Below are 269 nucleotides of genomic sequence, written 5' to 3' on the forward strand. Positions count from 1 at the left end.
AGGGGAAACTGGGAATGGAGAAATTTACATGTAAATAAAGAAAATATCTAATAATAATAAAAAAATTAAAATAAAATAAAATAAAATAAAGATATTATATAGGGAAAAAATAAAAATATCTATGATATTTTTCTTTCTTACATACTCTAAGCAATATTTGAGTCTGAATAAGTGAATGCTCAGTTAAACATTTGTATGTTAGATGCATGCCTACTCAATTAACTTATGAGAATCATGTATAATATGTAAGGATTTTTTTTTTTTTTTTT

This window comes from Mastomys coucha, unplaced genomic scaffold (assembly GCF_008632895.1).
Source record: "Mastomys coucha isolate ucsf_1 unplaced genomic scaffold, UCSF_Mcou_1 pScaffold16, whole genome shotgun sequence".
NCBI classification, from domain to species: Eukaryota; Metazoa; Chordata; class Mammalia; order Rodentia; family Muridae; genus Mastomys; species Mastomys coucha.